Source organism: Hyaena hyaena, unplaced genomic scaffold (genome assembly GCF_003009895.1).
Source record: "Hyaena hyaena isolate Hyena2069 unplaced genomic scaffold, ASM300989v1 scaffold_47, whole genome shotgun sequence".
Classification (NCBI taxonomy): Eukaryota; Metazoa; Chordata; class Mammalia; order Carnivora; family Hyaenidae; genus Hyaena; species Hyaena hyaena.
This window is the reverse complement of record NW_024080679.1, coordinates 2811332-2827108: the sequence shown is the minus strand read 5'-3', so window position 1 is coordinate 2827108 and position 15777 is coordinate 2811332. Positions and strand designations below refer to the sequence as shown.

Genomic DNA, 15777 nt, shown 5'->3' with positions numbered 1-15777 from the left:
TCTGGCTTTGATAACGAATTACTTCATTATTTAGGGAACAAGTTCTGCCCATTATGTATTTGACAATAAATTTTGTGGAGTGCATTGTTGAAGGCGCTGGCCTAAGCTGGAAAAAGTTTGACTACAGCCAAGCCTCTTTGCATGTAATAGGGACAGGCTTCAGGCTGCCCTAATTTATTGTCTGTTAGTTTCCCAAAATTCCTCTTACAACCAAAGGGACACATACCTTCCAGCCAGAAAGGGGCAGGAAATCAAATTCTTCTTCAATGGGGTAACCTCTCCGGGAGAATGATTCATTTGTGATGCTGATAAAAACCACTAACAAGGGGGAAAAAAAGGGGGGAAAAACTCACTCTTTCCACAGGGCGCCTGGGTGGCTCAGTTGGTTAAGCATTGGACTTCATTTAGCTCAGGTCGTGATCTTGCGGTTTGTGGGGTCGGGCTCTGTGCTGACAGCTCAGAGCCTGGAGCCCGTTTCAGATTCTGTGTCTCCCTCTCTCTCTCTTCCCCTCCCCCACTCATGCTCTGTCTCTCTCTGTCTCAAAAATAAACTATAAAAAAAAAGAATTTTAAAAACTCACTCCTTCCAAAGCCAGAAAAAACTATCATGGCAATTTCCATTTCCATTTGAACGCATGACCAATTTATTTTGTATTAGAAAACAGTAGCAAATATGCATCATAAGCAAAAGTTTTGATCAAATCTTGGGGAATTCAAAAGATCACCCGATTGGAAGCAATTGTCATTTTACACTGGACTGTACGTCCTGATATTTACTGAGACATTGGAAAAAATATCAACCCAACTAATTCAAAGGCCGTGTTCAGATCCCGTTTTGGAATTGATTATGCTTTGCTCCAACACTTGCGGAAGTCAACAGGGAACATTGTGACAAACCCGGGCCAAGCCCGCCAGCCAAGAGAACCCAGAAGGCACAATGACTGGCTGAGTCTGCTGGTGACAAAGTGGTGGCACATGTCATCATTCATCACAGTCTTGTTAACACTTTATTTGCCTTACAAGGTGCTTTGGTCATGTACCAACAGTGTCCCATCTGTAAGGGCCCGAAAATTGAAAATCTTTTTTTAGTTAAAAAAAAGTTTCCCTAGGGATGGCCGCTGGCTCACTTAGAAGCACATGAGACTCTTGATCTCGGGTTGTGAGTTGGAGCTGCAAGTTATGTGTAGAGATAACTAAAAAAATTTTTTTTAAATTTTAAAAACTTTCCCAAAGGTGAACGGTCCCAGAAAGAATCAAATGATTTATATAAATGGGACAGATCATAGATTACCATTACTTAATTTAATAGTTGAATACCACCTGCAGTTGTTTTCATTGCTTTTCATTCTAACACACACAGAAAACACTCGATGTCGTGACTTTGACATTTTGCCTGAGAGCTTTGAGCACCGGCTGTGGGTCTGATCTTCCTTCTCAGCATGGTTTTCCCGACAGTCATGGGGATGGAAAAATGATGAGTCAGGAATTCACACTTTTACAAGGAGGCCACTTCCCAGCCCGGGCGACTGGTGTCTTACCGAGTCCCGGCAGCCCCGCCAGGAGCAGGGCATTGTCTCTCTTTCATAGATGACAAAACTGAGCCACAGAGATGGAACGTATCTTGCCCAAAGTAAGTGGTAGAGATGGAATTTGAGCCCAGGTTATCTGATTCCCAAGCTTGCGCCTTTAATCGCTGCCTAAAATAGGCAGTAAGAAAAACAAGAAAAAAAAAACACAAAGGGATGAAAGTTGTAGAATATATGCGGTATATAAAGGTGTCAGACATGCCAGTTAAGGTGCCATGGCCCTCGGTGGGAGACATGTAGAGGAGGGCGGCGGAAAGAATGATAATCTCCAAGTTAAGTTGGATGTTGCCTTGGAGTGGGAGCCGGTCAGGCCGGGGATGCGACTGGGGTCCCATCAGATTTCAGGTGGTGGCTCACGGTTCACCAGCAAGCCAGGCAGTACCGCAGGTGTTTCTTATTTTCGTCTTCATGCCCTTTTAACATATTAAATGTCACATAGTAATGTTCTGAGTCTCCCTCCCCAACCCAAAGCATGGAGGTGACCGCAGCAAGACCTCTGATAATGGGCGGGGGTCTGAGGAATAAAGTGGGGGAGAGAAGGTTCATGGAACTCAGGCAGGGATGCTGATCTTGCAGAGGGGAGCTGGAGTCCTTGCTGGTCCGGAGCAGGGGAGAGGCTGGCGTTTGAGCCGGATGCAGAGGGAAGGATGCAATGAAGGGTGTGGATGAACTGTCAGATCATGATCTGAGCTGAAATCAAGGGTTGGATGCTTAACAGACCCTTGGTTTCAGCTCAGGTCACGAGCTCATGGATCATGGGCTCGAGCCTCGAGTCAGGCTCGCACTGAGAGCACGGAGCCTGCTTGCGATTCTCTCTCCCCTCTCTCTCTATCTCACCCTCCCTTGCGCTCGCTCTGTCTCTCTCAAAATAAATAAATAAACTTAAAAAACAAGTTGGGTCTTTAAAGGACTGAGCACCCAGGCACCCCTCTCGTCTTGTTTTTAAACTCCATAATCCAATCTGCATTCATTCTCTTCTCCCATACAAGCATCGGCCCCTAAAAGATCTCCGGTCTCTTCCTCTAATCAATTTTTTCCTCTCAGTTGTCTTTCTCCTTGACCGCCACGGCATTATCTGCCTTCCTCCTCAAATGCACCTGTTTCTAATTCAGAGACGGTCCAGTCTAGTATGCCCACCTCTTTGGTGATCACTCCTCTCTCTCTTCCCCTCTGTATCTCTCTACCTGACCACCTGCATCTTCCCACCCGTTTCTTTCCTCATTGTACTTTCTGGGTACACGAGACACATTGTAGAGACAGGCTGTTGACCCCCACACACTGTGCTAAGCTGGCAGTCCTGACATCTGGGCTCTCATCCCTGGAGGCCAATAACTGACTATGTGCTTAATCTCACCCACGCAACATTACTTTGCTATTTTTTTTTTTTAAATGGTTATTCATTTTTGAGAGGGGGACAGAGGATCCGAAGTAGGCTCTGCGCTGACAGCAGAAAGCCTGATGTGGGACTCGAACCCATGAACCAGGAGATCATGACCTGAGCTGAAGTCGGACATTCAACCGACCGAACCACCCAGGTGCCCCTACTTTCCACCCCTGTGAAGTGGAGAGGCTGTGTTTCTCAAACTCTGACAATCTGCAGTAGCTTTAGAAATGTTTTGATTCTAACCCCCGTGGTCTGCTATAACCAACCAGTCTACACGGGCTTGCGAGAGCCGTTTGTGACATTTTCAATCTGGTTGTCAAACACAGTTACTTTTAAGGGTTGAATAGCTTAAGTTAACAGAAGAACAAAAGTAATGGATCCTCAAAATTCACCACCTCCTAACTGTCTTACTACACTTTACAGTCATCAGTATCTTGGAGATGCTTGTGTCTGCTGTGCTCGCGTGGTGGAAATGTGCTGCCCTGCAGGGGAGGGGGAGAGGCCGGGGGGAGCACATCGTCTGCCAAACCCAGGTCCAGGAGCATCAGGCTGGGAGCTCAAAGTCAACTGTGACTGAAGTACATTCACTACAGAGGCTGTCGATGACTACAGGTCAGGGCTTGATTTAGTGTTTTTGTTGACTATCTGGGCTAAAGTTGAAGAGAATGTCACAAATGCAAATTCAGCTTAAAACTGTGTTATGCCTGTGGCCATTACATGATAAATAGCCCTTGAAAACTCATCCGCTTCAGCGATTGCTGATGTCACTGACAGTTGAGTGAAGTTCTGACATACATCGTCTGGTTTCACATCCATATTACTCATTAATGTAGACAAACATATCACCCAGTATTCATGTCGGGGCTAGACTCATCAGTCAGCAGAAACCACAGGTTGGCCACAAATACTAAGAGTTTAGCCAACATCCATGAGAATCAATCAGCATGTGGAATTTATAAAAAGGAGTATTGTTGATTTTGTTATTATTTGTAAGTTGTGTGTGTTACAGGCTGAACTGTGTTTCCCCCCAAATTCCTATGTTGAAGTCCTAACCCTGATGCTTTATTCTAAAATGTGACTCTAGGGGCGCCTGGGTGGCTCAGTCGGTTAAGCGTCCCACTCTTGATTTCGGCTCAGGTCATGACATCACAGTCGTGAGATCAAGCCCTGTGCTGGGCTCCGTGCTGATAGCGCGGAGCCTGCTTGGGATTCTCTCGATCCCTCTCTGTCCACCTCTCCCCACTCAGTAAATAACTAAACTTTAGAATGTGACGGTATCTGGAGGCAGGTCTTTACGGAGGCAAATGAGGTAAAATGAGGTGCCAAGAGTGGGTTCTAATCCCATCTGACTGGTGCCCTTCTGTGAAGAGGAGATGAAGACACAACCACACAGAGGGGCCAAGTGAAGATTTTGGAGAGAAGACAGACATCTACAAGTCAAGGTGGAGACCTCAGAAGAAACCAACCCTGCTGAGACCTTGATCTTGAACTTCTAACTCCAGGACTATGAGGAAATCCATTTCCATCTGTAGTATTTTGTCAGGGCAGCCTGAGCAAGTTAACAGTGTGCTACACATCTTCTGTATCGGTATAACTTATAATAATCTCTCTATATTATATACAGACACATTCTCATTTGGGAAGATGGCCCTTTATTAGACATTTACCATCACTGCTGGAGCCCCCACCTAGCTGCTGGCTGAGCCTCTAGGAGCTGGAGCTGAGAATCTACATTTCAGGGCAGCTTCTTGTGTGGTTCTGATCATTGTGATGGCTAGCTTAAAGTAGGGATGTCAATTTTACAGGTAATTACGGTAAAAAGTCAGACAAGGTACCGAAAGTGGACACAAAACCACCCTCCCCACCTCCAGATTCGTTTGTGAGAGCTGCTATAACAAAGTACCACAAGCTGGGGGCTTAAACAAGAGCAATTAATCTTCTTGTCAGTCTGGAGGCCAGAAGTTCGGGATCAAGGTGCTGATTGAGTTGGTTTCCTCAGAGACTTCTGTCCTTGGCTTGCAGATGGTCAATGACACCTGCCTGGTGTCACTGTAGGTTCAAATATCCTTTGATATAGACACCAGTCAGATGGGACTTGTTTTCACTTAATCACCTTTTTAATTTTAAGTTTTTAAATTTTTTAATGTTTATGTATTTACTTGAGAGAGAGAAAGAGAGTGCAAGCAGGGGAAGGGCAGAGAGAGAGGGAGAGAGAGAATGCCAAGCAGCCTCTGCACTGATGTGGGGCTTGGACTCACAAGCTGTGAGATCAGGACCTCAGCTGAAACCCAGACTCAGATGCTTAACCGACTGAGCCATCCAGACCCCTTAATCACCTTTTTTAAAAGGCTCTGTCCTCAAAGATAGTCCTAGACTGAGACCCTGAGGGTTCGGGTGGTAATAAATGAATTTGGGGGGAAACAGTTCAACCAATAACACCCTGTAAAGCCCATTTTGGACTACCAAACTCCAGAACTGTAAGATAATAGATTTATGTTGTTTTAAGCCACAAAGTTTTAGTAGTTTGTTACAGCAGCCGTAGGAAACTCACACAGATTTGCAGGAAGCTCGCTGTTACTGGTTTGGCCACACAGCTCAGTGAGTACATTTCTTGTTGTTTGTCCTAACCCCCTTTCCTTAAATTTTTTCAGTGTTTGTTTATTTTTGAGAGAGAGTGTGTGTGTATGAGCAGGGGAAGGGCAGAGAGAGGGGAAGACACAGAATCTGAAGCGGGCTCCAGGCTCCAAGCTGTCAGCACGGAGTCTGATGCGTGGCTTGAACTCAAGAACCACAAGATCATGACCCGAACCAGTCAGACACCTAACCGACTGAGCCACCCAGATGCTCCCATCCTACCCTTTTGCTCTATCACCACTTTCTGTTCCATGCCCCCCACATCTCCTTGTTTTTCCTGTTGTGTTTTAAATATTGGACCATAATATGGAATGGTGAATTCATAGAATTTAGTGAATATGTGATCCTTATTACTTTATATGTAAAGATAGAGACATATCTATATGTCCATAGATCCCTTTGGGTTGTTCTATTTGGGGACTCCTTTTGGCTTTATATATGTTCTAGAAGAGTGATTTCATGTCTCTTGTCTGAATATCTTGTACTATCCTGTCCTGTTTTCTCTGGAGGAAGGGGTCCTGGAAGCGAAGGCCTGTGGCTTACGCCCTTTTATATAGGTGCTTGGTATATATCCAGTCAAATGCTCTACATCCAGTCAAATGCTCTATATCCAGTCAAATGCTCTACCCCTGAGGCCTACCCCCATAGGCACTTGTGATATATGTATATAACTTAATGAACAAATGACCAGAATACATAATAGAAGCTCTATTAAAAGGAGATATTGAAGTCATGTTCGGTTTCTTTGGTTGTAGTAGACACCTGGTTGGCTATTTCTGCAGGTGTTTTGCCAGGGCCCGGCAGGTTCTCCGACATGCCTTATTCTGGGACCTCATCTCTCTATAAACTTCTCACACCTTCCCCAAGCTCATGGCTGCTTCTCGTCTCCAGGCCCCACAGCATCCCCAGCCAGCTCACCCTTTGGCTTGGATTACAACACCCACGTGGGGAGTGTTGTGGGTTGCACTGCGTCTTCCAAAAGGATCTGTGGATACCCTGACCCCTGGTACCTGTGAATGTGATCTTGTTTGGAAATAGGGTCTTTGTAGATGTGATCAAGTCAGAATGGGATCCAGGGAGTGCCCTAAGTCAATGGCCGGTGTCCTTGTAAGAGGGAAATTTACACGCAGAGAGCTGCAGGGACAGTTGCTGGATGACAGAGACAGAGATGGGAGGGATGAACGCGTTGCAAGCCAAGGAACACTAAAGATCGCCAGCAGCCACCAGATGTTAGGAGAGAGGCACGAACAGATTCTCCCTCAGGGTCCCCAACAGGAGCCACCCCTGCCAGTCCCTTGATTCCAGACTTGTGGTCTCCAGGTTCTGGTGCACAACACGTTTCTGTTGGGGTAAGTCACCTGGCTTGTGGAAACGAGTACAGCGCTGGGATACAAATACAGAAAGCGCTGGGCTCCCGAACACATCTTCCAGAATAAAGTATGCATCTGTTTCCAAGATGAAAAACAAAACGAGACCAGCAAAACAAGCTGTCTCAGGTAGGTCCTGGAACTCATTTTCTTTGAGATGTACCGGGCCCGCCCATGACCATTTCATTAAATCCACCCGGACCGTGGATAGCACCATCTGCAGCAGAGGCCCTTCAGGGGAAGCTATTTATGTGGGATGAAAACTGAGCTCTGCAGATGGAGGGCCTCCTGGGTTCATGCGATGTCAGCGGGTTCCTGCACTTTATCCCTCAGGGACGGGGCGGGGGAGAGCGGGGGTGCTCTGGTTCCCAAGCAGTGTGCAGGGCTTTTCATTTCCTGTTTTCTCTAATCTCGTAACATCCTTGAAATCTTCCACAAGCGGCTACTTGTGCTTTAGCCATCTTTAACCCTTCAAGTCCCCTCTCCCTGGTCCCTGTGTCACGTTGCTCGGGCCACCCTGCTGGCGGGGCTGCTGGGCTTCCTCCTCCGGCCACTTACTCCCTTTGGCTTCGTCTCGTATCTCTTGGAATGGTTATTTCATGTCTCCCCTCTGTGTGTCTCATCTTCTCCCCTGGAAGGCAAGGCTCGGGGTTCACACCCTGTCACAGGAGGCAGTCCGTAGGGAGGCACTCACTGGGCTAGCCACTCACCGGCTCGAGCTGAGCCTTTGCTCTGTTGTCATCGTGGGAGGAGGGACTGTCAACTTGATTTGGATTCTCAGACGTTGCCTCTTGTCCCATCGGCCTGTCCTTCTGGAGGGCACTTGACTCTAGCGCCAGCCCCCTCCACCAGTGCGGGAGCTAGGGACAGAAAAGGTGCTGAAACAAATAAAGTCTTACAATAGAGAAAGGATGACACGGCGGGTTCCACTGAAATCTCTGGGGTCGCTGCATTTCAGCCACAGCCATGCTGTGGTCGGCTGACACGTGGCCCCCCAAAGGACATCGACATTCTAGTTCCCGGGGCCTGTGAATGTTCCCTCCTATGGAAACAAGGTCTTTGCCCACTTGAGACAGGGAGATTATCCTGGATTATCCAGATGGGCCCTAATGCAATCACATGTACTCTTAAAAGTGGGGGGCGGGGCGCGACTTGACACACACACACACACAGAGGAGGAGGTGATGTGGCCATAGAGGCGGACATTGGAGTGAGGTGGCCACAAGCCAAGGGATGCCGGCGTCATTAGAAGCCGGAAGGGGCAAAGAATAGCTTCTCTCCTAGAACCTCTGGAGGGAGGGTGGCCCTGCTGACATCCTGAATTCTGCCCAGTGATACTGATTTTGGACTTCTGGCCTCCAAAACTGTGAGAGAACAAATATCTGTGGTTTTAAGCCACCAAGTTTGTTGGCATTTGTAATAGCAGTCACAGGAAATGAATACACCAAGTCCAAGATTAGTAGGTGACCAGACACAAGGGGGACCTGTAAACAGCTACTTTAGTAACTTTGGAAATCGAACTGGTAGCACATTCAGATCTCTTTCTGACTAACGAGATCTCTGGCAACAGATGGCCGGCCTTTTATGTATATGTCCTGTATCATTAACTGTCGCACAAGGACTATTCAATTCCAGTTTTTAAAATTCCCCAACGTAACACAGCAGTCTGGTCGGGGCTTAGTAAATATTTGCTGTTAAAGCTGTAGATGATAGGGGTGCCTGGGTGGCTCAGTCTTTTGAGCGTCCGACTTCTGCTCAGGTCATGATCTCACGGTTCATGGGTTCAAGCCCCACGTCAGGCTCTGTGCTGACAGCCAGCTCAGAGCCTGGAGCCTGTTTCAGATTCTGTGTCTCCTGCTCTCTCTGACCCTCTCCTGCTCGTGCTGTCTCTCTCTCAGAAATAAATAAAACATAAAAAAATTTTTTTTAAAGCTGTAGATGATAATTACTGTCAAGATTTATTTGTGGCTTAGCATTCTAGAATCTTCTGCTGCCTTCAACTTCATGGTATAAGTGCAGCCATATTTTAAAACATAAGACCACTGACCAGGGTCTTTCTCTCCTCCATTCAAACCCAGAAATTCATCAAGTCTGCATTTTGATATCCACATATCATCACCACCATGTGAGAAAGCAAATTTGTCTGCCAATTATGCCAGCAGAGTTGAAACGAGTTGTTTGTCATCTTCTGGAAATGAAAATTAGGAACAGCCAGGAGATTTGCAGCAACAGGTGGGATTAGTGATTAGTTTATTCTCTCTCTTCCTCCCAAGATCATTGTGATGTATTTTGAGTCAGATGGTACCTATGGCCACAACCTCTGGTTCCTGACAAAAACCAATTAAGCTGGAAACGGGCACATTGTTCATTTGCATTCATAATCAGAAAGGCAGCAAATACAATTGGAAATTTGCATAGCATACAAAATAGCCTTAGCCAGAAAGCCATAAATCCAACCAGTTCACAAGCAGAACACCAACTGGAAAAAAAAATGTGGACGTTAATCTTCTCAAGTGAATAATTGGGTATATATACCTCTACGTTGTCCTTTAGAATTTTATCTAAGGGTCAAGTCAGGCTCCGTATCGACACCTCTCTTGTTCTTAGTTCCAGATTCTTAAACTTCAGGCTACAGCATTCGGGGTACTCAGTGATAGAGAAAGGAACTGGGGAATCATCCAGCTTATCTATAATAAATACATCTGGTTTTTAAAATCATCGTTAATTTTCTTGACACACGGAGGACTTCAAAATACATTCATGGAGCTGGATTTGGGGCATTTGAATTTAATGTTTTTCAAAGTTTAATTCAATCCAGCAAATGTTTATTGAACTACTCCTCTGAGATATCCATTAATGGAAACATGACCCCTCCCGCCTGGGGAGGGGGGACAGACAGGTGAACCATTACACGCCTTTTAGTGTGTGTGATACACGAAGCAGGGGTCTGGACTGCTTCCTGGGGGGAGACCATCCTTCCGCTGAGGCCCAAGGGATGATTCAGCATTTGCCAGGCAGACAGGAAGGAAGGACATTCCAGGCAGAAAAACAGACAAGTGCAGGCCTGGTGCATTCGGTATGAAGGAGCGGCGGAAATGGGCGTGGGCGTGGGAGGATGAGTCTGGAGAGGCAGGTCCGGTCACGAAGGGCCTTTTAAGCCACGCTCAGGAGTCTGGAATTAATCCTAAAGATCAGGGCGGTGGAGCCTGCCTGCACAGAGCATCGCCTGGGAAATTTTAAGCAACAATTAATGCCTAAGCCCTTCACCACCACCACCATCCCTCCCCCGCCCCCGACCAATTAAGCCACTATCTGCAAGGGTAGAACCTGAGTCTTATTATTTTTTAAAGATGCCCCAGGGCACCTCACGTCTGCCCTGGCTTGGGAATCACAGCTCTAGATAAGAGGTCTGCAGCGTTCCCTCTAAAAGACCAGATAGCAAATATTTCAGGTTTGTGGGCCACATAGCGTCTGTTGCAACTGCTGAACTCCGCCCGTATCTAGAAAACAGCATTAACAACGTGTAAGTGAATGAGATGACTGTGTTCCTCTAAAACTTGACTTACAAAAACAGGGCCACAGAGTGCCAACTCCTGCTCCTGATGGTGAAATACCACTGAAGAATTTTTTAAAAATATATATTGATTGGGGCGCCTGGGTGGCTTAGTCGGTTAAGCGTCCGGCTTTCGCTTAGGTCATGATCTCACGGTTCATGGGTTTGAGCCCCGCGTCGGGCTCTGTGTTGACTGCCAGCTCAGAGCCTGGAGCCTGTTTCAGAGTCTGTGACTCCCTCTCTCTCTGACCCTCCCCTGCTCACGCTGTCTCTCTCTCTCTCTCTCCCCTAGAAATAAATAAAACATTAAAAAAAAATTAAAAAAAATATATATTGATTTAAAAACTTTGTTCATATATTATATTTCCTAAATAATATGTGAATCTATTCTTACTGTAAAGGAATCAAAATAATACTGACAAAGCTTCATTATTTTTTTGTTCCCTCATTTAATTCTCAGTCTCCTTCCTGGATAACAGCTATTATGAATGAATGTATATCCTTCTAGAACTCTCCGGAACTTTCTCCTTGCATTTTTGTGTACCTCAATCTACAGAGATATTGTTTTGTTTTATAAAATTGAAAAATATATTTATTGTTCTTGAGCTTTTTATTTTTTATTTTATTTTTTAAATTTATTTTGAACTTTTTTTAAAAAAACGAAGTTTATTCATTTATTTTTGAGAGAAAGAGAGAGCGTGAGCAGGGGAGGGGCACAGAGAGAGAAAGAGAGAAAACCCAAATAGGCTCCGTACTATCAGCACAGAGCCTGACTCAAGGCTCGGGGATCATGACAAGAGCTGAAATCAAGAGTTGGACGATAAACTGACTGAGTCCCCCAGGCACCCCTTGAACTTTTCCCCCCGTAGAATAGTATGTCTTGGAGCATTTCCCATGGCAACAAATAGAGATTTCCCTCATTGTTGCAGAGCATTACAAAACATGAAAGTGCCATAGCTCATTCAACCTTCTGCTGATAGAGGCTGAACTACTTGAGATTGCTGACATTAAACTGTTTTTGCCCCATAAAATGGAATTTTCGTGTGGTTCCACCTAATAGTCGTGTCTGCTTTTCTGTCTTTAGAGGCATCACTGCTGCAACCATCTTGCAATTAATTGTGTGTTCGTACATGTTTCCCTGGGGCAGATTCTGAGATGTTGAACTGTGGGTCACTGGGGATATCAGTTAGGAAGGAGTCTTTGGTTAAACCACAGACACCAACTCTGGCGGGCTTCAGCAGGAAGGGGAGTTTACTGGCAGACGGGGCAGCTCACAGGATGGAGAGGAGGGCCAGAGACCTGCTGGGCCCAGCACTGGTCCCTGGACCAGTCAGGTTCAGACAATCTCCAAGGCGGTGCCCATTCTACAGTCTCCCAGCCAACCACCAGTGGATGAATGAAGCCCACGCTTTGCTTTGGGCCTTGACTTACTCCACACTAGTCCTGGGAGAGGGTTGACCTCATTCCCAGAGAGTGGGAGGGCGGAGTGGAAGCAGCCCCCAGGCACCCTGTCAGACTCTGCAATGACAGGAAAGAGCACCCTGGTTTTCTGTCAGAATGGCATTAGGTTGGGGAGTGGTAATTCTCCAACATCTAGTTGCTGTTAGGAGGGAGAATAGCTTTTAAGAGGCCAAATCGAGAGACCTATTTCTTCATGTTCTTACTAACACTAATTATATCAACCTTATAATTTTTTAGCCATCAGATGGGTAGAAGAGAATGGTGTGTAATTGTGGTTTATTGGTGAGACCAAACAACTTTCGCATATTTATTGGTTACTTGGATTTCCTTCTCCAAGAATTGCCTGTTTCTATCCTTTGTAAATTATAAATTGGTTTCTTTGACTTTTAAAAGATTACTGATTTATAAGCGTTCTCTATATAATCTGAAAAGAATTCTTTGTCCTAGTTATTAATACAGGAAATATGTCCTCTTCTCTGAGAGTTACCTTTTAACTTTGTTCATAGTACCTGGGAATAATTATAGGGAGGGGAGGTACGTGGTCAGTCTTATCGGTCAGGCAGTTTGATGGTGACTAGCTACAAATGACTGCGTGGAGACCAGCTGTAAGGCTCTGAGTGTGGTCAGAGATAGAGTCACATCCGGAGGAGGCAACAGCCTGGAATACTTAGCACCAATGAAAAGAGGCCAGAGAGGGGCGCCTGGGTGGCTCAGTTGGTTAAGCGTCCTTCTTCAGTTCAGCTCATGATCTCATGGTTCATGGGTTCAAGCCCCGTGTCGGGCTCTGTGCTGACAGCTCAGAACCTGGAGCCCGCTTTGGATGCTATGTCTCTTTCTCTCTCTGCCATCCCGTGCTTGCACTCTGTCTCTGTCTCTCTTAAAAATAAATATACATTAAAAAAATAAAAGAATAAAAGAGGCCAGTGAAACAGACACCTGCTGGCTGAGCCCAAGTGGCCAGAGTAACAGTACTGCCAAGAAAAGGCAGGAGCTCACAGCGGAAGTCAGGTTACCCCAGACTGCTCAGCAAGGACTGTTGGCCCAGTTATGGCCAGGAGGTTTTCAAAATAATGTATTTTTTTTTTAAAGCATACATATAAGCAAAATGCAGTTTCTTCCACCTGATTTTTAGGTGGGCTCGCAGGAATCCAATTATTAGTGGAGACAAAGACAGAAATGCAGGAAGAGATGTGTAATTTGCCAAGCTGTATGTGGAGTTTTCTCCCCACTCATTCTAAGGAATATCATTATCTTTAGTTACATATAAGAATGTATATGCCACACTAACAAATAAAAAGACGGCATTTCTGTGTTTTTTAGAGGGCAAGAAGTTATGTGTCCAGATCAAAATGGATTGGAATATGTAGTCCTGATCCTTACTAGCTAGTGTGAATTTTTTTTTAATGTTTGTTTATTTTTGAGAGAGAGACAGAACACGCGTGCAGGAGAGGCAGAGACAGAGAAGGAGACACAGAATCTGAAATAGGCTCCAGGCTCTGAGCTATCAGCACAGAGCCCGACGTGGGGCTCGAACTCTGAAACCGTGAGATTATGACCTGAGCTAGAATCGGACGCTTAACCAACTGAGCCACCCAGGCACCCCAACCTTACTAGCTGTTTTAAATACCTGGCTCTGATTCTTGTGAGCAGTTAAAAAGGGGTAGATTTATGTTGCTGTTTACGTTATTTGCCATCTCTGTGCCTCAGTTTTTGAATCTGTAAAATAGAGATTAAAATGGTTACTCATAATCTCATAGGATCGTGTGAGGGGTATATGAGATAATGGATGGAAAGCACTCGAAACAGTGCCTGGCACATAATAGACTCGTCATGTTGGTTTTTGGTAGCAAATTGTGTGGGTGCGGCTGAGCTCTGGCAGCATAGGTCATGCCATGAAGCTTTAAGGGAAAGTGATCAATTGGACCAGATGAATGCAAAAGAAAAACCCAACTGTATCATATATACTATATTCTTGAAGGTAACGACAGTGTATTGAACGAATATGTGTACTACATGAAGCTGAATCATTGGAACGGATGGGTCATCAAGGATTTAAAATAAACACAATAAATATACTCAGAGAGCTAGCGGAGAATATTGGTAATACAAAGTATGAATAAGAAATCATAAAGTCAAGAGGGATTAGTAGAGTAAAATTAGTTGAAATAGATAAACAGCACAGTAGATGGGGTGAATAGTAAGGTAGATGGAGGCCAAGGAACATGAGGAGATGGATAAATCCATTTAAGAGAACTCTCAAAGTGTAGCCAGAAAGGATAATGAGCTGGGAGAGAAAACGGTAAGAGATTTTGAGGCCAGAAGTGCCATCAGAAGGAGAAATATAACAAAACAAGCAGGAGGAAGGGGATAGTGAACAAATAGTAGCAGTATTTTCTCCAGAATTAAGAGAAGATAAGCCAGATTGACCTGGCTTATAGAACACGAAACCAGACTGATAAAATTCACATCAAAGTATGGGTCAGGACAGACCTAAAATTGAGAATGTGAAAAACAATGAGGAAACTGTAAACATTTCCAGAAAGAAAGATAAGTCAGACACGCGACAAAAGCAGAAACTAAAAGAGAAATCCGACACTTACTTTTTAAAACACCTATTTATTTTTAATAATGATAGACTTACAGGAAGTTGCTTAGATTGCCCAGGAGTGTATTAATTGTACCTGTGGGTTTTAATTTATGGAGGGGACTAAGTGACAACATGATGAGGTCAATGCCATTGAAAGAGTTTTATGACTTGCTTTTCCCACCATGGGGGCCTGCCACACTGCGGGGGCCATGTGGGTAAGCATTTCCTGTCTCTAAGAATCGGCTAGCCGTAGGATGGGCAGTCTCTGCCCAGGCAGGGAGGTCGTAAGTGTCAGAGCATCACAAATACAGGAAATAAGAAAGTAGAGTTAAGGTGAAAATTGGCCCCGTGATGCATGGATGCCAAATGAAAAAACACAGAATCTATGAAAATACGGAATAAGAGGGGCCCCATGTCTTCCTTCCAGGTCTTCCCAGTGGTCGCATTGAACATTATCCTAGTACAATATAAAAAAAATCGCCATTGGTACAATGTGTGTATGTAGCTCTATGCCCTTTTAGCGATGTGCAGATTGCGTAACCCACATCACAATCAAGACCCAGAACTTTCCATCACCACCAAGATCTGCCTCATGTTGCCACTTTACAGGTGGGTACAACCCCTCTCTCCACTATCACTAGCCCCCCAACAACCAGTGTTAATTATGGCTGTTCCAGAAAATATAAAGGGCAAAAGTTGTCCAGCACACTTTATAAATTTGATTATAACTTTGATTCCAAAACCAGGAAAGGAAAAAAAAATGTGGTGTAAGAATTGATGAAGAAATAAGATTGCAAAACTAATCAGAATGTTCAGCAAATGTGTCAGATACCAGAGCCAGTTATAAAAATCAATAGCATTTTCCACCCCTGCAACAATCAATTTCCAATCAATTGGAAAATATATTTGAAAATAAAGCATCAAAAAAAAATAGCCAACTATACACTATCTAGGAATTGTTTATATAATCTGCTTTAAGATTACCAAGGAAACGTAAAATTTTAAGTAAGGACACAAAAGAACTGGAGTAAATTGCACGACATCCAATGATGGCTTAATACAAAAATGATGTTGGGGCACCTGGGTGGCTCAGTTGGTTAAGCGTCCAATTTCTGCTCAGATCTTGATCTCCCGGTTCGTGAGTTCAAGCCCCATGTCAGGTTCTCTGCTGTCAGCGCAGAGCCCGCTTCAGATCCTCTGTCTCT

General features: G+C 44.9%; 1 protein-coding gene across 1 annotated transcript in view; it reads left to right on the top strand.

Annotated features, from left to right (window-relative positions):
* Window positions 1–15777, top strand: part of LOC120230793 (O-acyltransferase like protein) — a 64413-nt gene that overhangs the window by 797 nt on the left and 47839 nt on the right. The window lies entirely within an intron of this gene.